The sequence below is a fragment of the Lithobates pipiens genome, unplaced genomic scaffold, assembly GCF_037356315.1.
Source record: "Lithobates pipiens isolate NorthernLeopardFrog02 unplaced genomic scaffold, aLitPip1_a1.2 Scaffold_19, whole genome shotgun sequence".
Lineage (NCBI taxonomy): Eukaryota > Metazoa > Chordata > Amphibia > Anura > Ranidae > Lithobates > Lithobates pipiens.
In genome coordinates, this window is record NW_027507764.1 from 469,909,981 (window position 1) to 469,933,893 (window position 23,913).

Sequence of the window (23,913 nt, forward strand, 5' to 3'; positions counted from 1 at the left end):
CTAACACACAACCTGCTTGTTCCACAAAAGTTCTTATAAGGACTGGTAACTTGGTATAGGGTGCTACGGTACATAGGCTTGAGTGCGGTACAGTCTGCTGTTCTGTAAGGACCGCTATCGGTCCACAATAGATAGGGTTGACGTGCACCACTGCTGACCGCTGCCCTATACTGCAGCAGTCCTTCAGCGGTATAGGGACTGACGTACAGTCTGCTAAACACTAATACACAACCTGCTTGGTCCACAAAAGTTCTTATAAGGACTGGTAACTTGGTATAGGGTGCTACGGTACATAGGCTTGAGTGCGGTACAGTCTGCTGTTCTGTAAGGACCGCTATCGGTCCACAATAGATAGGGTTGACGTGCACCACTGCTGACCGCTGCCCTATACTGCAGCAGTCCTTCAGCGGTATAGGGACTGACGTACAGTCTGCTAAACACTAATACACAACCTGCTTGGTCCACAAAAGTTCTTATAAGGACTGGTAACTTGGTATAGGGTGCTACGGTACATAGGCTTGAGTGCGGTACAGTCTGCTGTTCTGTAAGGACCGCTATCGGTCCACAATAGATAGGGTTGACGTGCACCACTGCTGACCGCTCACCTATACTGCAGCAGTCCTTCAGCGGTATAGGGACTGACGTACAGTCTGCTAATCACTAACACACAACCTGCTTGTTCCACAAAAGTTCTTATAAGGACTGGTAACTTGGTATAGGGTGCTACGGTACATAGGCTTGAGTGCGGTACAGTCTGCTGTTCTGTAAGGACCGCTATCGGTCCACAATAGATAGGGTTGACGTGCACCACTGCTGACCGCTGCCCTATACTGCAGCAGTCCTTCAGCGGTATAGGGACTGACGTACAGTCTGCTAAACACTAACACACAACCTGCTTGGTCCACAAAAGTTCTTATAAGGACTGGTAACTTGGTATAGGGTGCTACGGTACATAGGCTTGAGTGCGGTACAGTCTGCTGTTCTGTAAGGACCGCTATCGGTCCACAATAGATAGGGTTGACGTGCACCACTGCTGACCGCTGCCCTATACTGCAGCAGTCCTTCAGCGGTATAGGGACTGACGTACAGTCTGCTAAACACTAATACACAACCTGCTTGGTCCACAAAAGTTCTTATAAGGACTGGTAACTTGGTATAGGGTGCTACGGTACATAGGCTTGAGTGCGGTACAGTCTGCTGTTCTGTAAGGACCGCTATCGGTCCACAATAGATAGGGTTGACGTGCACCACTGCTGACCGCTCACCTATACTGCAGCAGTCCTTCAGCGGTATAGGGACTGACGTACAGTCTGCTAATCACTAACACACAACCTGCTTGTTCCACAAAAGTTCTTATAAGGACTGGTAACTTGGTATAGGGTGCTACGGTACATAGGCTTGAGTGCGGTACAGTCTGCTGTTCTGTAAGGACCGCTATCGGTCCACAATAGATAGGGTTGACGTGCACCACTGCTGACCGCTGCCCTATACTGCAGCAGTCCTTCAGCGGTATAGGGACTGACGTACAGTCTGCTAATCACTAACACACAACCTGCTTGTTCCACAAAAGTTCTTATAAGGACTGGTAACTTGGTATAGGGTGCTACGGTACATAGGCTTGAGTGCGGTACAGTCTGCTGTTCTGTAAGGACCGCTATCGGTCCACAATAGATAGGGTTGACGTGCACCACTGCTGACCGCTGCCCTATACTGCAGCAGTCCTTCAGCGGTATAGGGACTGACGTACAGTCTGCTAAACACTAATACACAACCTGCTTGGTCCACAAAAGTTCTTATAAGGACTGGTAACTTGGTATAGGGTGCTACGGTACATAGGCTTGAGTGCGGTACAGTCTGCTGTTCTGTAAGGACCGCTATCGGTCCACAATAGATAGGGTTGACGTGCACCACTGCTGACCGCTCACCTATACTGCAGCAGTCCTTCAGCGGTATAGGGACTGACGTACAGTCTGCTAATCACTAACACACAACCTGCTTGTTCCACAAAAGTTCTTATAAGGACTGGTAACTTGGTATAGGGTGCTACGGTACATAGGCTTGAGTGCGGTACAGTCTGCTGTTCTGTAAGGACCGCTATCGGTCCACAATAGATAGGGTTGACGTGCACCACTGCTGACCGCTGCCCTATACTGCAGCAGTCCTTCAGCGGTATAGGGACTGACGTACAGTCTGCTAAACACTAACACACAACCTGCTTGGTCCACAAAAGTTCTTATAAGGACTGGTAACTTGGTATAGGGTGCTACGGTACATAGGCTTGAGTGCGGTACAGTCTGCTGTTCTGTAAGGACCGCTATCGGTCCACAATAGATAGGGTTGACGTGCACCACTGCTGACCGCTGCCCTATACTGCAGCAGTCCTTCAGCGGTATAGGGACTGACGTACAGTCTGCTAAACACTAACACACAACCTGCTTGTTCCACAAAAGTTCTTATAAGGACTGGTAACTTGGTATAGGGTGCTACGGTACATAGGCTTGAGTGCGGTACAGTCTGCTGTTCTGTAAGGACCGCTATAGGTCCACAATAGATAGGGTTGACGTGCACCACTGCTGACCGCTCACCTATACTGCAGCAGTCCTTCAGCGGTATAGGGACTAAGAGTTTTGTCACAGGGTCATTTAAAAAATGACATGCAGAGGAAGAGGCAGGCCCTTCCGCAGGGGTGGTAGGGGTAGGGCAGGAGCAACAGGCTTGAGCCAAAGTGGGAAGTTGCAGAAGGTGCGTTCAATTACTTTAAAGGATGCACCAGACTTGGTTGAGTGGCTCGCTCAGCCTTACTCTTCTGCACCCTCCTCATCCTCTCGATCTGCACCCTCTTCTTCACTCTCTGCTATGTGCACCCCCAAAGACACTACCACCAACAACACGACCACCACCACCACCACCACATACCTTCCGCTTGAGTCACTGGAATTATTTTCCGATCCATATCAAGAGGACATTTCTGATGCGCAGCCACTCTTGGTATTGGATCAGGAAGAGGAGGTAGCAACAAGCGCTACTCAGCAGTCTGACGCCAGTACCCAGATCAGCCCAAGGAGGAGGTTGGTCCCCGGTGTTGCTGCCTACTCTACTTATAGCGGTGGGGAAGGTGACGTTGATGATGACGTGTCTAGTGATGTCACGTGGGTGCCCACAAGAGAGGAAGAGGAGGGGAGTTCAGAGGGAGATATGGACCAGCAGATAGGGAGGAGAAGCAGCAATGACTTACATTGCACAGCAGGGACAAAGCAGACTGCAAATGTATCAGGAGCGAGTCATCGACCATGTACGGTCACATCTGGCGCTCCCAGGACACCGGCACATGGCTCCGCAGTGTGGGCTTTTTTTAACGTGTCCGCTGCTGACAATAGCGTTGCCATCTGCAATCTTTGCAGTCAACGCGTTAGTCGCGGTAAGCCCAATACTCACCTAGGGACGACCGCCTTAAGAAGGCACATGAGCAGCCATCACCGAGCCCAGTGGGAGCAACGGAACACACAAAGCCACACTGCAGGCTCTCACCGTCCAGCCTCGTCTTCTACTTCTCCTTCTCCTCTCTCCTCACAATTGTCCTCCACTCCACCTTCCATCACGCCAAGCTCACATTTTTCTGCAAAAAGGCAGGCTTCCGTGGGCCTAATGTTTGAGCGTAAAAAAATGATGACGCCGGATAACCCTCTTGCCCAACGGTTGGCGGCTGGCTTGTCAGAACTCATAGCCCGCCAACTACTGCCATATAAACTGGTGGACTCGGAGGCCTTTCGCAAATTTGTGGCCATTGGAACACCACAATGGAAGGTCCCAGGAAGGAAGTATTTCTCAGAGAAGGGCATCCCAGAGCTATATGGCCATGTTCAGCGGCAAGTGAATGTATCTCTGGCACACAGTGTCGGTGCCAAGATACATCTGACCACAGACACGTGGTCTAGCAAACACGGGCAGGGAAGGTATATCAGTTTTACTGCCCACTGGGTGAACCTTCTGACGGCCGTCAAGCATGTAACCCGTGGCACCCGTGTAGATTTGGTTTTACCGCCACGGATTGCATGCAGGCCTGACTCTTCTTCTCCTCCTCCTACTCCATCCTCCTCCCTCTCCTCCTCAGCTGCCTCCTCCTTTTCCGCTGCTAGCGTCTCTTCCACTGCACCGCCCAAGCTCCCCAGAACCTATTCCACATGCCAGGTGAGACGTTGCCATGCCGTGCTGCGTCTGTTGTGCCTGGAAGCAAAGAGCCACACTGGCCCGGCACTCCTTTCAGCTTTGCGTTCACAGGCAGATGAGTGGCTAACACCGCTCAATTTGACAGTTGGTAAAGTGGTGTGTGACAACGGTGCCAATCTGCTTAGCGCATTGAAACAGGGCAAAATCACGCACGTGCCGTGCATGGCACACGTCTTAAACTTGGTCGTGCAGCGATTCCTTGTCAAATACCCTGGGGTCCAGGACATCTTGCGGCAGGCAAGGAAAATCTCGGCCCATTTCAGAAGATCTTACACGGCCATGGCTCGCCTTGCTGACATTCAGCGGCGACACCATCTGCCGGTCAGACGTCTTATTTGCGATTGCCCGACGCGATGGAACTCAACCTTCTATATGCTTGATAGGCTGCTCCAGCAGAAACGTGCAGTTAACGTCTACCTGTATGAACTCTGCGAAAGAAACGGTTCTGGGGAGCTGGGTTTTTTTTCACCGCGCCAGTGGCTGCTCATGCGCGACACATGCAGACTTCTGCGGCCATTTGAGGAGATCACCAAACTGGTCAGTCGCAGCCATGGCGCCATCAGTGACATGGTACCTTATGCCTTCTTTCTGGAGCGTGCATTGCGTCGTGTCATTGATCAGGCTGTGGAGGAGCAGGAGCGGGAAGATGAGGAAGTCGCAATGCTGGATGAATTCCCAGGGGGGGCTACTCTATCTGAGACAAGTCAACAACAGGAGTCTGATGAGGAGTCAGAGGAGGATGGTGCCGGGGCGGATGAGCAGGAGCAAGAAGAGCATGCTTTAAACCTTTCTGGGATCCCTGTTGTGCGAGGATGGGGAGAGGAGAATGAAGAGGACGACATTATCCTGGATGATGAGCAGGAGCCAGGCCACCACACCGCTTCCACTTTAGTGCAAATGGGGGCCTTCATGCTCCAGTGTTTTAATAGGGACCCCCGTATAAAAAGCATGAGGGTCAAGGACCAGTACTGGGTGGCAACGTACTTAGACCCCCGGTACAAACACAAAATGGCGGAAATGTTACCGCCGTCGCAGAGGGCTGTCAGAATGCAGCACTTCCAGGCCTTGCTTCGAGAAATGCTGCATTCTGCTTTTGCGTGCGCTGGCAGAGGAGCAATTCCCACTCCCAGAGAAGGATTTGCGGGTACCAATCCAACAGCGCCTGCAAGAAGAGGCCGGTTTGAAGATGTGTTGGTGACTTCGGATATGAGGTCATTCTTTCAGCCGACCCATCGACAGGTGTCATCCGGATCCAGCATCAGGGAACGCCTAGACCGTCAGGTGTCCGACTACATTGGGTTAACGGCCGATGTGGACGCTCTGAGGAGTGATGAACCCCTAGACTACTGGGTGGGCAGGCTTGACCTCTGGCCAGAGCTTGCCCAATTTGCAATCGAACTGTTGGCTTGCCCCTCATCCAGTGTCCTGTCCGAAAGGACGTTCAGCGCAGCAGGGGGGATTGTGACCGATAAGCGTACTCGCCTAGCTCACCACAGTGTTAACTACCTCACATTTCTAAAAATGAATGAGGCATGGATCTCGGAGGAATTCAACACATGTGATCAGTAGACCATGTATATGTCTATAAACAATTTTTGGAATCAAGCACACAGACCTTCTTAATTCATTTGGCTCACTTCCCTGACCCAAAAAAGCACACCGTACTATATGCCCCTACCCTCCTCTTTGAAGAGGTTGAGCGGTGTCATATTTCTACTGGGGCTGCTTATTATGAGGGGTTCCCACCATCCCTGTGCTGTGCTGACTTCCTCCTGGGTGTTCTTATTATGAGGGGCTCCCACCATCCCTGTGCTGTGCTGACTTCCTCCTGGGGGTTCTTATTATGAGGGGATCACACCATCCCTGTGCTGTGCTGACTTCCTCCTGGGGCTGCTTACGGTGCTGCTGTCAGCGCTGTATGTCACGGAGCTGCTGTCAGCGCTGTATGTCACGGAGCTGCTGTCAGCGCTGTATGTCACGGAGCTGCTGTCAGCGCTGTATGTCACGGAGCTGCTGTCAGCGCTGTATGTCACGGAGCTGCTGTCAGCGCTGTATGTCACGGAGCTGCTGTCAGCGCTGTATGTCACGGAGCTGCTGTCAGCGCTGTATGTCACGGAGCTGCTGTCAGCGCTGTATGTCACGGAGCTGCTGTCAGCGCTGTATGTCACGGAGCTGCTGTCAGCGCTGTATGTCACGGAGCTGCTGTCAGCGCTGTATGTCACGGTGCTGCTGTCAGCGCTGTATGTCACGGAGCTGCTGTCAGCGCTGTATGTCACGGAGCTGCTGTCAGTGCTGTATGTCACGGAGCTGCTGTCAGCGCTGTATGTCACGGAGCTGCTGTCAGCGCTGTATGTCACGGAGCTGCTGTCAGCGCTGTATGTCACGGTGCTGCTGTCAGCGCTGTATGTCACGGAGCTGCTGTCAGCGCTGTATGTCACGGAGCTGCTGTCAGCGCTGTATGTCACGGAGCTGCTGTCAGCGCTGTATGTCACGGAGCTGCTGTCAGCGCTGTATGTCACGGAGCTGCTGTCAGCGCTGTATGTCACGGTGCTGATGTCAGTGCTCTGTATTACGGTGCTGCTGTCAGTGCTCTGTATCTCCTGCACCCTCTTGTTTGCCTACCCTGGTCCCTGACCTTCCCTCTCCTCCATTGCCTTCATTAGCTCCATAGTCCTGAATTGTCAGAACAATTTCCCAAATAAAAAAAAAATGCTTGTAGTTATCGATCCCAAATTCACCTCATACATGTATTATGCTATTGTCCAGGTGGTGGGACTACGTGCTACCCCCTAATAATTACCCCGTGGCCGCAAATTCGACCTAAAGGTTTGCGAAATTCGCCTCCCATTGAAGTCAATGGAGCCCGCGGCGAACGGTCGTTTTCGCGAACGTTTGTGTCCGTTCGCGTTTCGCGTTCGCGAAACGTCCCGTCGGAAGTTCGTCCATCACTAGTCTCCAATGTGTACATCAACTGTAGCTGGCAAACAAAGAAGAGAAGTACCACACTACCCGAGGGTTGGAGAGTGCTGCTCATCCCTAAATCATAATTGAAAAAAGAAAAAGAAGAAAAATATCCCCTATGGTGGGGTTTTCTGGCAGCAGAGCAATATCTGTAATGTATGTACGAAAAATATTAAGTAAAAATTAAATTACTGAATAAAAGGGGAATTTTATAAATGTTTATTATTACATAAAAAAATATATAAAGGTATACATGACACAGTAGTCAAAAAAAATGAACTCCACTGAACAGTTAAAAAACATAATATGAGAGTAGGATATACACATCTAGACAAAATTATTTCATCACATGAACACTGTGCAATTGTATAAACAGTGGAGATGTGACCCTGACATGTTTCGACCCCCACTTGGGGTCTTCTTCAGAGGAATTGTCTATCATGAAAAGGAAAAGATTTGTGAATACATATACAGAAAATTGTTTATCACAGTATACTTTAAGCAATTAAATAAATATAAATATAGATATTCAAAATCACAATATAATTACCAATTGGTGTATATCCCAAACAGTAAAAACGCAATTTTCCAGTAGGAATCCTCCTCAAAAGATATAATAAGGACCACTTCTCTCTCCCCCTACATATATGTACCAAAGTTCATGAAGATAACACCTGTCGCCGTATACCAAGCCAGGAAGAAGGGGGGTGAAGTCCAATGTTGCAGCTTGCATGGGATCACACAAACTAATGCCCTCCCGTGAAATCCACAAGAGGGGATGCAGGCGTCAGCGACCGAGAAATGGAGAAGACGCACCTGCAGCAGAATTAGATGCAAACGAATGGTCAGCACTGCCCACTCCATAATTTAAGGAGTGGGCCCCTCAACTATAATATATATATATATATAGTTAAAGCCTAAAAGCTGGCACAGCGATAGTGCCCAAAAATCTAATAGTATGCATGCAAATGAGGATAACAAGAACAGAAAAGAAAAAGAAAAGGAAAAAAGAAAAGGAGAAAACGGAAAAAGGAGAAAATAATGGGGGGGGGAGTGGGGGGGGGGGAGAGGGGGAGAGAAAGAAGAAAACCACCCCATCAGGCCATCCCAAAACCATGCATGTGCAAAACAATGTGAAAACTGAAGTGAAATGAGAATAAATAATGGATAAAAAACAATAACTGTGAATGGTGAAAAAGACAACCCATGTGTGTGGGCAGTGAAAAGAAGACTGAAAGTACTCAGAATAAAAATATTTTTACCTGAATGGATCATTAAGTGAGTGAAGACTCCTTGGACAACAAACCAAGGAGAAAACGTGAAAAAAGAAGGGGAAGTAGTGGCAATGACCCAGTCCTCATAGGTCATAAAAACACCAACCCCCACACAAATATACGATCCAATAGGGCAGCCAGAGCCCAGATCTGTAAGTAGATGTGAATAGTAAGCATCTAAACCTCAGATGTGTCCCAAATGCATGTCAAAACAAAAGATAACTTACCACCTGTATAATAAGCGGTCAGCAGAGTAATCTCCTACAGAGCAAGGAATAGGCCAATCTCAGTGTGGAAGGGGTATAAATAGTGTAAACCCCGCCTACTCTCGTTTGCACCAAAAATTCGCCACAGGTGGGTCCCGCCCACCTCCCAGCCTAATTCTGATCAACACTGCGTGGTCGCCATAACAGCCGACCGCGCGTGGTCCCCCCGGCATTCCGGAAATGGCAGAATCTGCCCCGTAATGACGTCCGCTCCGTCGCACAGGCGTGATGTCCGCAAGTCACGCGCACCCGCGGATTCCGCGCATGCGCTGTGAGGTGCGGCGTCCGGGGCTGTTCTGGAATGCCGCCGGCAGGGGGACATTCCCCCATCAAGCGGGTAGTACCTACCCGCCTTGTACATGGGGACATAGGGGGGGGGGGGGGCCCGCGAGTGCAAGGGCCCACCCCCTCCCCCTGCCGGGAAACCGCATCAGAGCAGTCCACCCATCCTGAAATGGCGGCAGTGAAGACCAGAAGCACCACCTAGAGGCAGAGAGAGAGAATACATGATTAACTACAAAGTGCCAAACTATGAAAGATTCAACCAATAGATACTTATATTGTACAGAAAATGCATATACACATGAATGCGAAAGATAGTAGATGTTGTTGGTCCAAAATACTGTAATGTTGACTACAGGCCAAGAAGGAGAAAAACAAGTATAATGGCTTAACAGATGTACTTCGAGCCTATGTTAGAAGAATCCCTATTGTGTTTTTCCAGAAATAAATCCCTTTAGAAAAGGAGCAAAAGAAATTGCTTCGTTCAACCCAGGATAGATGGTATTGTTCAATTTGAATATCCATCTCTGTTCATGTTGAAGCATAGTCTTGTTCCAGTCCCCACCCCGATCTGGAATGTGTATTCGATCGAGTACAGCAAAAGAGACCATGGGCATTTTATAGTTGTGTATGGCGACCACATGTCGCCCTATAGGTAAATAATGGTTGCCGATCTCCATGCTGTAGATGTGTTTGGCTATCCGTCAGTGAAATCCCAATTTGGTTTTCCCGACGTAATAGGCCCCACATTCACATTCCATAAAATACACAACCCCCCGTGTTTGACAGTTGGCAAAATGTGCAGGGCGGAACATTGCACCATTGGGTAGACGAAAAGTTTTATCTCGTCTAATGAATCTGCAGGAAGAACAATGGCCACAGGGAAAGGAGCCAAGGACCGAACAGTGTCCGGCTCTCTTTGCTTCATTTTTATACTTGCTTTGGACCAGTTTGTCATAGAGTGAGGTGGCACGTTTATAGGTGATTGAAGGATGTGCTGGAACGAGACTACCGATTTTTGGGTCGTCCCTTAGGATTGACCAGTGTTTTTGAATGATGTTTCGGATAGCAGTATGTTGTTTAGAAAAACGGAGGACGATCCTGGCTACCTCAGAGACAGAATCGTCCTTCGCCCCTTTGGGGAGCAACAGGTTTCAGCGAGACTGTACTGCCGTCCTGTTATAGGCTCGTCGTAGACATAACCGGCTGTAGCCGCGTGCTAGAAGTCTCGCTTGCAATTTGCCAGCCTCCTCTCTAAAGAGGAGATCGTCTGAGCAGTTTCTGCGCAAACGCAGATACTGCCCGTAAGGAATGGAACATTTCAATTTTTTGGGATGGAAACTCTCCGCATGAAGCACAGTGTTACCTGCAGTGCTTTTGCAATAGAGTGTGGCTGGCTTCCAAAAGGCTCTCCCATTAACAGTGACTCATAGGTGGGCATCCATGCATAAAAAACAGAATGGCTCCAAATAGTGTAAAATCCCAATTTAATATGATTAAAAAAAAGTAAAAATGCACACTTACAAACATGAAGAAAACATCAGGCCTTAAGTGGGATGCGCCGGCCGGACACACACCATCACAAACCTGTCCTCCCCAGATCGTAAACACAAACCACGAGGTGACGTCAGCGCGTTGCTCCTCCCTACACGTTTCGTAATAAGTTACGTCGTCCAGGGGCACCCGTGTTACCTTTTGTTTAAAAATGTAAAAAAAAAAAAAAAAAAATTGGGCCTTAGGCACTGGTGCCACAACACTGCAACACCTCACAGAAACTATAGTTGGAGCACAGGAATGAGCCCTGTTGCAAAGTATTGCATCACAAATTGTAATTACATGCCCCTTAGGCACTGGTGCTGGTGCCACAACCCTACAACCCTTCACAGATACTCTAGTTGGAGTGCAGGAATGAGCCCTGCTGCAAAGTATTGCATCAAAAAGTGTAATTACACGCCCCTGTTAAACAGGGGCTGAAAAATTGGGCCTTAGGCACTGGTGGCGGCGCCCAGAACCAATAATGTTCTTACAAGCTATCAGCATGATCATTGAGGAGAAAGAGAAAATATTCAGTTACATCAGCATCAGGTTCTTGGTAGCTGGTGGCGATTCAAGACTGATTCATTTTTATAAAGGTCAGTCTATCAACCGAGTCGTTGGACAGGCGCACCCTGTGATCGGTTACAAAGCCTCCAGCAGCACTGAATGTGCGGTCCGAAAGAATGCTGGATGCAGGACAGGCCAGTAGCTCAATTGCATACTGGCCAAGCTCTGGCCAGTGATCCATCCTCAAGACCCTGTAACCCAGAGGATTTTCAGTGGGAAAGGTGTCCAAGTCTGATCTTGCCCCTAGGTATTCCTGCACCATGTAAATCAGATGCTCGTGATGGTTGGTGGAACTAATCATATCTTGGGGCTGTGGACTAAAAAATTGTCTGAATGCAACGGTCAGATGGCCACCTTCTCCACCGCTCCTTCTGTGACTGACCGAAGCCTCAGCAACACGTTGTCCAGGACCAGGAATTTTTAACCTCCCAGCCTCTGGGAACGTATTGCACAGACCTTTCTGAAAGGCCTCCCGAAGATGTTTCATCCTCTGCTCCCACTGCAGCGGCAAGATAACCCTTGTAACATGGATCAAGGAGGGTTGCCAACCCAATAATGATCCCTCTCCTTGATCCAACGAATATGCAGCGTAGGTTAGCTAAGGCATTTGGTCCGGAGTCCTCTGGGACACTAAGGACAACATGATTCACAACCACCTCCTCCCAGCCACGAACAAGTCCATGGGTTTCTTGGGACTGTAAATGATCCCTAAAAGATTGCTGCTGATGCTGAGTGCCAGGCTCCATCTCCATGCTGACACAATCCTCCTCATCCTCCTCGTCCTCCCCTTCCTGTGTGATCTGCGGGACAGCAGGAACACTACTTCACCTCCTCTCCCTCCCGCCGCTGTCAGCTGACATGCCATACAGGGAGATCAGTGCTTGCAGCTGTCCCCCACCACAGTGCTGCACGATCCTCCCCCCAATGTCCACCATGTCCTCCTTCTCCTCAAGCCCCCGTTCTCTCTGTCCTCCTCCTCCGGCCCACTCTATGCTCCTCTGCCCCCCATCTCGCCCCCCTGCAGCCAGCTTCCTCCTCTCCTCTCCCGCAAGCTGTGGGGGATCTGTCAGGATGGAGAGCTCAGGAAGGGGCCAGCATATATGTCATTTACCGGCTCCTTCCTTTTCTGAAATGGACACAGTAGGCGATCACTCCTGTGTCCTGTAATAACCGAGCATAGTAAATTGTGTCTGCTTCAGCTTATGAATGATCAGGAGCCTCTGTCTCCTGTCCATTCATCTTCAATGCTGAGGCTGCAGAGAAAAGGACTGGGAAATCTATGTCCTCAGTCCTTTTCTCTGTCTCAAAGGGGAGATGTCAGGGTCTGTTTAGACCCCTGATATCTTACCAAAGCCCCCTAACAGGGCTGATAAAAAAAAATCTAAAAATATTACAGAATTAAATTGTAAAAAAAAATAATAAAAAATACAATTGGGTAAAAAAAATAATATAATAAAGAGCATTGTGAAAAAAAATGAAAACCAAATTAAATTTTAAAAAAAACCCATAAAAATGAAAAAAATATTGACACCATCCATTGCTCTACTGACACTATCCACTGCCCTACTGACATCATCCATTGACCCAAAAACCCCCTCCCACCCCTTTTCCCAGGAGCACTGTGAAAAAAAACTACATTGTAAAAAATAATATATAATACAATAATAAAAACAAAAAACTGACACTGTCCAATGACCTACTGTCACTGTCCACTAACCCCCCCCCCCCCCCCCCCAATCATTGTGAAAAAAAGAATACAAAAATAAATTGTCAAAAATAAAATTGTAAAAAAGAATAAAAGTAAAACAATTCTGACACTGTCCATTGTTCTACTAACATTGTTCTACTAACATTATTCAGTGGCCCCCAACTGAACAAAAAAAATGTAATTGTAAAATAATATAAAATAAAAAAAAATAAAAATAAGGAAATACTGACACTGTCCACTGTCCTAATGACATCATGCTGCAAATACTACCCACTGCCGCACACTCAGCACTCCTCACCTGCACATTTTACCCACCTCCATAGACTCCGCACTTCTCTCCTGCACATAATACCCACCACCATAAACTCAATACTTCTCTTCTGCACATACTACCCACCTCCATACACTCCACACCCCTCTCCTGCACATATTACCCACCACTGTACACTCTGCACTGTACATTCCCTATTAATCATTACCACACTCTGCAATCATCTCAGACTCTGTTAAACCACACCCCTTTAAGCCACGCCTGCTATTTCACACAATGTAAACTACGCCCACATTTTGCCACGTACACCACTTGTTTGGGAGGCCTCGGGCCCACTTTTTATCTTGCACACCAGCCTACTCATTTCATGATACCACCCTGCACACAGCATAACCTTTATTGGCAGTGGAGGTGACCTGATATTTCATAGCTGATGTTTCACTTTCACTTTCAGCTCCCCTTCTCACCCCCACCCTGTAACTGTGCATTGAAGTGGAACTAGCAGATACCAATAATCCCACTCTACTCACTTCTCCTATCAGCATGCTTCTTGCAGTGCAGCATGTCTAATTGGGTCCTTGTGATTTTTTTTCCCTCGCTGTCTCTAAGCCTTGCTGTACATTAGACTGCAAGACTGATAACAAGTCAAATTTATGTACTTACATGTAAATGTAATAATGAATACAGAACTGCATTAACATGTGCCTTTTATAACTGCCTGGAGCTGAGCTTTAATCCCCAGTTGATTAACCCCTTCTCGCCCGCACTATAGACAAAAAAGACCACTATAGTGCAGGCCTAACCTGCCAGGAGGGCGTACATGTACATCCTCCCATGATCAAGTGACATGTGCGCCCCCTGCAGGGCGCGCATGGTACGCTTTGTGATCAGCAAGTCAAGGAGACTCAGCTCATCATAGATCGGAATAAGGGGCCACGCTGCGTGAGGAAAATTAAAAACCTGATTACTGGCTACTGTCAGCGAGACATTGGTCCCTCACACAGAGAGCCACCGCCGCCTCATCTGTGCCCACCAGTGCCACCTGCCAGTGCCCACCAGTGTCGCCTTATCAGTGACTATCAGTGCACATGAAGAAGAAAAATTACCTGTTTACAATTTTTTTTAACAAACTATGAAAACTGTTTAAAAAATGATGCGACCTGACACACCCTATTAGTAGCAGCAGCAAGCCTCCATCCCGGATAAATGTTCAACATTCAAAAAAGGGCAAATGGGACTTTAAATGAGGTGTGTTGCTGAGTAAAAAATATATATTTATTTGTTGGGTACAAACCATATCACAAAAAGTGTCAAACTAATATAAGACACAATTAACTTTAGTACATTTCTTTAAATACATTTGTTTAGATATACAGTCATTTTGCAAGGTACAATACAACATCATTAGCAATGCAGATGTGTAGATATACTCATCCATTCATAAAACCAATAAACATTAGCCATTGCTCATAGTAAGTCGAAATGATCTGGGCATCAGTTGGATATATACTCGACGCACGTTTCATGGCTCTTGCCAATCATCAGGAGTACAAATGCTCTGAAATTAGATCAAAAGTGTCTATAAATATGGGATAACTTTTAAACGGAGAACAATCTCTCAAGAAAAGGGGGGGCTATAACTTACTGTCCGGCCCTAAGGTGATACCAAACATCTGTCCAGGAGATACAGAGGACAGGGATCTAATTTCAGAGCATTTGTACTCCTGATGATTGGCAAGAGCCATGAAACGTGCGTCGAGTATATATCCAACTGATGCCCAGATCATTTCGACTTACTATGAGCAATGGCTAGTGTTTATTGGTTTTATGAATGGATGAGTATATCTACACATCTGCATTGCTAATGATGTTGTATTGTACCTTGCAAAATGACTGTATATCTAAACAAATGTATTTAAAGAAATGTACTAAAGTTAATTGTGTCTTATATTAGTTTGACACTTTTTGTGATATGGTTTGTACCCAACAAATAAATATATATTTTTTACTCAGCAACACACCTCATTTAAAGTCCCATTTGCCCTTTTTTGAATATGAAAACTGTTTGTTTTTTTCACAATTTTATGTCTTTTGTCTTTTGTTTGTTTAGCAAAAAATAAAAACCCTAGCAGTGATTAAATACCACCAACAGAAAGCTCTAACTGTATGAAAAAATAAAATAAAAATGTATTTATTTGAGTACAGGGTTGAATGACTGCGCAATTGTCATTCAAAGTGCGACAGTGCTAAAAGCTGAAAATTGTCCTGGGCAGGAAGGTGGTTTAAGTGCCCAGTAGGCAAATGGTTAACAAGGCCTCAGCTGTGGTATTACTCAAAAAACTAAAGGGAACTCAGCGTTCTGCATACACAGAATTATGTTATACATGTATCACTAACCCCGCAAGAGTCGCTGATTGAGCCCCAGGTTCTGTACCCCCTGTGTAGCAGTAGCCAGGCAAACAGCAACATTCACTCCTTTTGGCTGAAATAAACAGTGTATGGATTGTCTCTTTTTTACATCTATTGCAGAATAACCTGAATTGACTTAAGAAGGTTGTGGAATACTCAAGAATGTGAGGACACTCTCCCTTTATAGCTACTTTTCAGAAAAGTCCCTTGCCCAGTAGGACATAAAGTGGACAGCACTGGGACACCATAAACCATGCTCCACTATGGTCACTAGGATCCCCTCTCAGGTCTGTACTTACAGTGTCTCTGGGACTTGGATGTCTCCCTCCAGACTCAGGCAGTCTCCTCAGTAAGTCTCCAGACTGGATCCTCTGTGAACCCCCCCCCCCCCCCATTAGCTCTCTAGCAACTTGCAGCAGAATAGGCTCCCCTGCTATGCACAGCTGAGACCTCGATGAGGCTAGCAGTATCTTCAACTTGACCTCCAGGAAGGGCAGCAGCCCTTCTGGCTGGGAACCTCTCCTCCTGGGGAAGAACCTTGCTCTCCCAGGCTCCGGATTATTTATGCACTCTCCTAGCCACAAGCTGGGCACCATTCCCTAGGGATTGGCCCGAGTTGCATAAATATTCAAGCCACTCATTTGATTCTTCCACCCACTATATTCGGGAAGTTTCCAAATGACAGAAGGGAGGAATCAAACTTGCAGCCTGCGGAGCCGAGAACAGACCAACGCAGTCACATGCTGCTCTGCTGATTACAGCAAAGCTACGAGAAGAACTATATTTGCCTAATCCTTACTAGCAGCCTAGGTGGGTGCTACATACACATATCACATTGATAAATGAGAAAATATTAAAGAATAAAAGCATTTATTTTATTATAATTTAGTTGTTGAAGCATTAAGAAAACTTAAATCCAAATTAAGTTAAAAGGAAAAAAATAATAAATTGAACAAGAACATTGGCTAGATAAACGGAAATGTTTATCTTAGGAATAAATCATACATTTGAACCTTGTTTGTTGATTATTTTACTTTTGCTTACTTTTGCCTATCTTATTGCTATCCTCAGACAAAGGATTTCAACTGACCTACCAGGACAGTAATGGTCCACATTTGTTTGTTCCTTGCACATATACATTGTTCATGCTATCCCTAAATCAAAAGGTTTATTGGGCAGCAATTTCCTTTCCTGAAACCAGTTATAACAGAAAGGGATTTTGCCAAGAACCTCCAGATCTTGTTTAATACAATAGTTGTGCTTACATAGCGTAAACTGTTGGCACTATTTAAATCCTGTATAATAATACTTTTTTTTTTTTTTTAATGGCACAAAAGATTCCTTTCCTTCACCAGGCATGCGTGTATATAATTCTGGTCTTGTCAAGCCACATTGCTGCCTTGTAAGCTGGACAATGCCGGGCAGTGCCTTGCAAAAATATTCACCCCCCTTGGCATTTTTCGTGTTTTGTTGCCTCAGAACCTGGAATTAACATGGATTGTTTGAGGATTTGCATCATTTAATTTACAGAACATGCTCACAACTTTGAACATGTTTTTTTTTTATTGTGACGCAAACAATAAATAGGACAAAATAACAAAAAAAGAAAATGTGCATAACTATTCACCCCCCTAAAATCAATACTTTGTAGAGCCACCTTTTGCGGCTATCACAGCTCCAAGTCACTTTGGATAAGTCTCTATGAGCTTGCCACATCTTACCATTGGGATTTTTGCCTATTCCTCCTTGCTCCAGCTCCTTCAAGTTGGAAGGCTTGCGCTTGTGAACAGCAATCTTTAAGTCTGACCACAGGTTTTCTATTGGATTGAGGTCTGGGCTTTGACTAGGCCATTCCAACACATTTAAATGTTTCCCCTTAAATCCCTCAATTGTTGCTTTAGCAGTGTGTTTGGGATCATTGTCCTGCTGGATGGTGAACCTCTGTCCTAGCCTCAAATCACACACATAGTGGTACAGGTTTTGCTCAAGAATATTCCTGTATTTAGCATCATCCATCTTTCCCTCAACCCTGACCAGTTTCCCAGTCCCGACTGCTGAAAAACACCCCTACAGCATGATGCTGCCACCACCATGTTTCACTGTGGGGATGGTGTTCTTTGGGTGATGTGTTGGGTTGGTGCCAGATATAGCATTTTCTTTGATGGCCAAAAAGTTACATTTTAGTCTCATCAGACCAGAGCACCTTCCTCCATACATTTTCGGAATCTCCCACATGCCTTTTCGCAAACTCAAATTGTGCCATTTTGTTTTTGCTGAAAATAATGGTTTTCTTTTGGCCATTCTGCCATAAAGCCCAACTCTATGGAGTGTATGGCTTATTGTCGTCCTATGTACAGGTATTCCAGGGTTACCTTAGGTCTCTGTGCTACCTCTCTGAATTAATACCCTCCTTTCCCAGTCCATGAGTTTTGGTGTGCGGCCGTCTCTCAGCAGGTTTGCTGTTGGGCCATGTTCTTTCCATTTTTCCTAGGGATCATCAAAGATTTGGATATTTTTTCATAACCTAACCCTGACCTGACTCAACAACATTGTCCCTTACTTGTTTGGAGATTTCCTTGGTCTTCATGGCAGTGTTTGGTTAGTGGTGCCTCTTGGTTAGGTGTTGCAGCCTCTGGGGCCTTTCTGAAGGCAATTGGTTGCACCAGATACATACACACATGGCAATTATCAGTTTTTTTATTTCTGAAAAATAGTTTTATTGATACATTTTTCTAACTTTACTTCACCAACTTAGACTATTGTGTTCTGATCCATCATATATAATTCAGATTAAAAAAACATTGAACTAAAGGCTGTAATGTAACAAAATAGGTAAAAAGCCAGGGGGGGGGGGGGGGGGTTGCAAGGCACTGTATGTTATAATGTATGAACATGCCTACCCTGTCAGCAGATATCTAAGCTGACTGTGTAAAATGGTTCAACCCATCTACCAGGACAATGGTGGTCCACATTTGTTTGCTCCTTGTACATATAAGTTGTTTATGCTATGCCTAAATCCAAAGGTTTAATGGGAAGCTCGTTCCTTTAGTGAAACCAGTTTAACAGAGAAGGATTTCGCCAAGAACCTCCAGATCTTGTTTCATACAATAGTTCTGCTTGCATAGCATTGCATAGCATTGTACAAGCCTGCCTGGAATAAATTTAAATACCAGAGAGTTCATGGCAATTCAACATGTTTGTCAATGGTTTTCTATGTGATAACCTTAACATCTCAAATATTTCTGTGGTCACTTCTGCCACTGTGTCAAGTGCTCCAATTCCCATAACAACATTTGCATTAACAGGGTTCTGTGCCCACTCAGGGGACTTGCACAACAGCTGAAAACTTTTCATGAGAATGTATAAATAAAGGAGATTCTCCCATGACCTTTATGCAGGCTTTTTTACTTACAGTTAACTTTTTTCAATGTGTTTTGGGCTATCATGATGATTTACCTGTAAAGTGGACCTTGCAGTCTGCAGTAACTAGACGCTATATACTATCCCTTATACTTGGCAACCAAAAAATTTCCTATGGAAAAAGTCTGATGGGAGCTTTTCATCGGATATTCCGACTGTGTGTATGCCCCATCAGACTTTTTCTGTCTGCATTTCTGACGGGCTTTAGATTGAGAGCCTGTTCTAAATTTTTCCATCGGAAATGCCAATGGAGTTTTGCCCGATGCAAAGTCCAGCCGTGCGTACGCAGCATAAGGGTAAAAAGAACAAAAAACATAATCGGAAAAAGCAAAAAAATATTAGCTTGGACTAGGGCTTTTGCCTAGGCACTATCGGAATCATTTAACCCTCTTGTTGAATCCTGGGAAAGCAGAAAATTGCAGATTTTATGAGAATGCGCTCCTTGACAAAAGCATGTCACCAATGGCAGCTCCATCAGAAAATAAATGATACAGCTCCCAAAGTCATGCTGGCCCCCTCTCCCTGCCAGATGCCTTTCCCATGAGAGCTTGTCCCTGCTCTTTGTGTATACAGCAAACTAAAAGAAAGAAACAGCCACACCCCAAACACTTCCACACATAGACAAACTAAATTCTTATAGTTCCCAATGGATCTTCCTGCCAAGAGTCTACCCAGTATTCCCTGCTGAGAGTTCATCCAAATTGGATTATTGGTAAAGATGAATAAGCGGGCGGGGTCGATTGTTTAACAATTCACCTGTTCACAAAAAGGATATCAGGGAACCGGAGAAAGTGCAGAGAAGGATAACCAAACTGATAAGAGGCATCAAGGAGCTTATCTATGAGAAAAGATTAGCTGAACTCTTTTTCTCTCTTGAGAAGAGGAGATTAAGGAGGAACATGATCTCCATGTATAAATATAGTAAATAAGTGGTCCATATAGTGAAATGGTGTTGAGTTATTCAAGTTAGGTTTTCGAGTTAGACAAGGGGGACACTTTATGTCTGGAGGACAGTGAAAGATATAACACCAACATGTCAGAGGAAAAAAAAAAAAGATCAAAAACAAAATCACTGAGTTGGAAAAGCCCCATCCTGAAAATGACTTGTAAACTTAATCAGGTATAGCTGATCACCTGCTCAATGGCACACAAAGCCATTTGAATTGCAACTGTGATAAGCTGTGGTCATTTTAAATAGCTCAGCATGAAAAGAGCTTTCCTGGAGCAATTCAGTCTCTGGTAGTGCAACTAAAGCAATAATCAAGAGACATATACACCACCGCTCAAAGGCAGATCCTGGGAACTCAGAGATAATTGCTCCAGGTGAAGGGATCCGGGTGCGAGCCACAGCAAGGCTAGTGCTTACTCATAGCTTACTCAAGGCAATAATCAACAGGCAAGGCACTGTCAAAAGATTTTTGGGATAAAGTTGTGGACAGGCACAAGTCAGGATATGGATACAAAAACATTTAAAAGGCTTTATCAATGCCTAGAAGCACAGTGAAGTCAGTTATTAAGAAGTGGAAGGTGTGTGGTACAATACAGACCCTCCCTGGATCAGGATTTTGCTCCAAACTGTATGAAAGAGCCAGGAAGAAACTGGTCAGAGAGGATACAAGAGGCCTACAGCAAATCCGAATCAGTTGCAGGAATTCCTGGGCCACATGGAAAAGGGTGTTATGGTCAAATTGGACTAAAAATGTATTATTTGGCCTCAGCACTAAACTATATGTCTGGCAGAAATTCATTACAGCTCACCATCCAAATAATACCATTCCTACAGTAAAGCACGGAGGTGGTGACATCCTGTTATGGGGATGTTCCTCTGCAGCAGGGACTGGTGCACTTGTCAGGATAGAAGAAAAATGAACGGTGCAAAATACCATCAAATTCTTGAGGAAAATTTGCTGCCCTCAGCCAGAAAGTTGTCCATGGGAAGAAGGGTCCAACATGACAATGACCTAAAGCACACAGCAAAATTGACATACAGGGGTCGAAGGAAAAAATAGGTGAATATCCTTGCATGGCCCAATCAGAGTCCAGACTTAAACCCTCATTGAAAATCTGTGGAATGACTTGAAGACTGAAGTCCACAAACAGTCGCCATCAGTATTAACTGAACTTGAGCAGTTCTGCACAAGAGTAGGAAAATATTGTCTATATATATATATATATATGCAAAGTTGGTAGAGATATCCCAACAGCCTAAAATCTGCAATTAAAGCAAAAGGTGGTTCAACAAAATACTGACATATTAAAGGAAGGTTGATTCTTTTCTATAACCAATATATATATATATATATATATATATATATATATATATATATATATATATATATATATATATATATATATATATATATATATATATAGTTCGTATTATACAGACATGAAATAAAGACATTTCACTACCTTGCATAGCATTTATAAAAACATCCCTGAGCTCTAGGCAATGCAGAAAAATGGCATTGGTACAGACCGCAGTCTGGTCACCACATGAAAATCTTGCTGCATACATTGTGGCAGGCGCATGTACATACATATATCGCATTTTTATAGTTACATACTCACAACATATATTTATTTTTATAATTATTTAAAACTTTCTGTTCTACTAGAACAAACACTTGTAGATTTGTTACACTGCAAGAAATATGTATCAAAACAATGTTTCCTCCAGCACAATAATTGAACAAGCCTCAGCATCAAGGCAGCTTTAGTTGGCAATCCACTGACCTCACTCCACAGCTTTGCCATCCATAAATGAGCTGTCAACAAATCTATGTGCTTCAAGTTCTGTGTATTAGCTAGGGAATACATAATATCTTAGGCTTAATTAAATAAGAGATGAAAAGCAGCACTAGTGACCATGTAAATAAATGTAAAACATTTATAAAACAAACATAAATGCACTTGTGTTTCTTTTAAACAATCTAATCTATCTATCTAGATTTCTACCTAACTATATATATATATATATATATATATATATATATATATATATATGAGAGAGAGAGAGATATCTATATATACTGTGTATATATATATATATATATATATATATACACTACCGTTCAAAAGTTTGGGGTCACCCAAACAATTTTGTGTTTTCCATGAAAAGTCACACTTATTCACCACCATACGTTGTGAAATGAATAGAAAATAGAGTCAAGACATTGACAAGGTTAGAAATAATGATTTGTATTTGAAATAACATTGTTTTTACATCAAACTTTGCTTTCGTCAAAGAATCCTCCTTTTGCAGCAATTACAGCATTGCACACCTTTGGCATTCTAGCTGTTAATTTATTGAGGTAAGCTGGAGAAATTGCACCCCACGCTTCTAGAAGCAGCTCCCACAAGTTGGATTGGTTGGATGGGCACTTCTGGCGTACCATACGGTCAAGCTGCTCCCACAACAGCTCAATGGGGTTCAGATCTGGTGACTGTGCTGGCCACTCCATTACCGATAGAATACCAGCTGCCTGCTTCTGCTGTAAATAGTTCTTGCACAATTTGGAGGTGTGTTTAGGGTCATTGTCCTGTTGTAGGATGAAATTGGCTCCAATCAAGCGCTGTCCACTGGGTATGGCATGGCGTTGCAAAATGGAGTGATAGCCTTCCTTATTCATTTATTTAATGAAGATGCCAGTTGGGGACCTGTGAGGCGTCTGTTTCTCAAACTAGAGACTCTAATGTGCTTATCTTCTTGCTTAGTTGTGCAACGCGGCCTCCCACTTCTTTTTCTACTCTGGTTAGAGCCTGTTTGTGCTGTCCTCTGAAGGGAGTAGTACACACCGTTGTAGGAAATCTTCAATTTCTTTGCAATTTCTCGCATGGAATAGCCTTCATTTCTAAGAACAAGAATAGACTGTCGAGTTTCAGATGAAAGTTCTCTTTTTCTGGCCATTTTGAGCGTTTAATTGACCCCACAAATGTGATGCTCCAGAAACTCAATCTGCTCACAGGAAGGTCAGTTTTGTAGCTTCTGGAAGGAGCTAGACTGTTTTTAGATGTGTGAACATGATTGCACAAGGGTTTGCTAATCATCAATTAGCCTTCTGAGCCAATGAGCAAACACATTGTACCATTAGAACACTGGAGTGATAGTTGCTGGAAATGGGCCTCTATACACCTATGTAGATATTGCACCAAAAACTAGACATTTGCAGTTAGAATAGTCATTTACCACATTAGCAATGTATAGAGTATATTTGTTTAAAGTTAGGACTAGTTTAAAGTTAGCTTCATTGAAAAGTACAGTGCTTTTCCTTCAAAAATAAGGACATTTCAATGTGACCCCAAACTTTTGAACGGTAGTGTATATATATATATATATATATATATATATATATATATATATATATATATATATATATATATCTAAACAACAGGTGTATTTCAAAAATGGCCTATAATACACCACTCAGCGCAAAACAATGACTACACAGCAGATTCAAAAAAATAAATATATATATATATATATATATATATATCAACGTATATCCTTATATAAATACCTGCATATGAGATGCCAATAGAACCAAACAACCTGAATAAAATCTGTCAGGTCTATTATGACCTAGCAGTCCAAACAATAATAGCAGCCGTTTAAAAACTATAGTGATTATATAAACCAGTAATACAAACAATTCATCAATAAAAGTCTGAAAATATCCGTATTAAAACAGCGCTCTATATAGAGTTCACAGAGTTTTCACAAATAATTGTGTATGAGCTCTAATAAAAGGAGGAGAGTCCTTAGTGTGCAGATAGGGTGATTGTGGTGTTTTAATCAACGTTGCGAGGTGATCAAAGTGCTGCTGACATTTCTTCCACCGAAGAATGGGAGTGCTTCACCGCATGCGATGCATCCCCCACAGGGGGTAAAACTCACCAGACACCGTTGATAAAACCAGCCTTAGGGAGTAGACACTCTTTTAAGTGTACCACAAAATCCTGCATCTTCCCTCAGGGGTCCCGTTTCCAGCA